The following is a 1,288-nucleotide window of genomic DNA, read 5'->3' on the forward strand; positions in this document are numbered from 1 at the left end:
AGGGCGAAAGCTGAGCAATGACGTTGAAGAGAACCCAAAAACCTTGGGCCACCGGAATTACCGGTCACCTCGTTCTAAAACCACTCGAGAGACCGGGTTCCCAAACCCGGAACGGCCGGTTCTCCCGCTGTCTTAACCCAGGCTGACCGGGGGTTTAACAAGGGTTTATACGGACGGTTGGCGCCCGGGGATGGGTGCTTAGCCACTTAATCTCCGAGAATTAAGCGGGCTTCGTAGAACCGTCGATCTTGCCACGTCATGTATGATGATCCTAGGTTTGCTTACACGTGGCTTGGCGGGCCAACGCTAATCTGTTTTTTAAAAATTTGAGTCAGAGGCCTAGCTATTCCGAGCCTATCATTGATGGGCCCTATAAAGCTGCCACTCTCTCTCTCTCTCTCTCTCTCCATGTGAGATACAATGCCACATCATATCATGTATGCAATGTATAGCATGATGCATCACATCTTATGTATCTTTAATATTGTCCTCACAAGCCATTAAGCCCATGCGTGCATGTGTTACTCGCATTATGAAGCCATGAATGTAAGGAATGAACCCCAATCAATTATTGGCCCTTGGAGGCACACCCTGTGACCCTCACCTCGTCATTGACTGAAATGGTGGGAGAGAGAGAATTTTGTGTGTGTGTGTGTGTGTGTGTGTGTGTGTGTGTGTGTGCACTTGTATGTGATCACATATAATGCAAACAATTTTAAATAAGGTTAAGCCCTTGATAATCACCCATTATCAAGGGTGCACGTGTGTACACCGACGACCGACAGGATCATGCGCCTAGAGCCATCAATAATCAATGCATTAATGAAACGTGGCGTGTGGGGGGGTTACACCTATTGCAAACAATTTTAAGTAAGGTTAAGTCCTTAATAATGGGTGGGCAAACCCCAACATGTATTGTTACCTTTTAGCACATTTTATGGACAGCTGTAGCATGTGTGTTTACAAGCAAAAGAGTCAACCACGGTTAAAGAGAAAGATTTGCATTTAAAGACATACCTTTGGGCATATCATGCATCAGGTCTTCCATTCCATCTTGATATGAGTGTAGGAATTTTTAATCACCAATGCCATGACCTCATTTCTCTTTAGGCACGTTTGAGGCATCGACCTTCAAGGCCACATTGAGTCAATGAGACGAAACCATCTTCTTGCTCCATTAAGTATCCACCATTTCACACTTACTTGCACACCTTTTACACATTCATACCTTTCCATTGCCTTGCACAATTTCACAGACTCATATTGACTAATGATGCTTTAGTTTACA

This window comes from Cibotium barometz, chromosome 15 (genome assembly GCF_041138505.1).
Source record: "Cibotium barometz isolate CiBa-2024 chromosome 15, ASM4113850v1, whole genome shotgun sequence".
Lineage (NCBI taxonomy): Eukaryota > Viridiplantae > Streptophyta > Polypodiopsida > Cyatheales > Cibotiaceae > Cibotium > Cibotium barometz.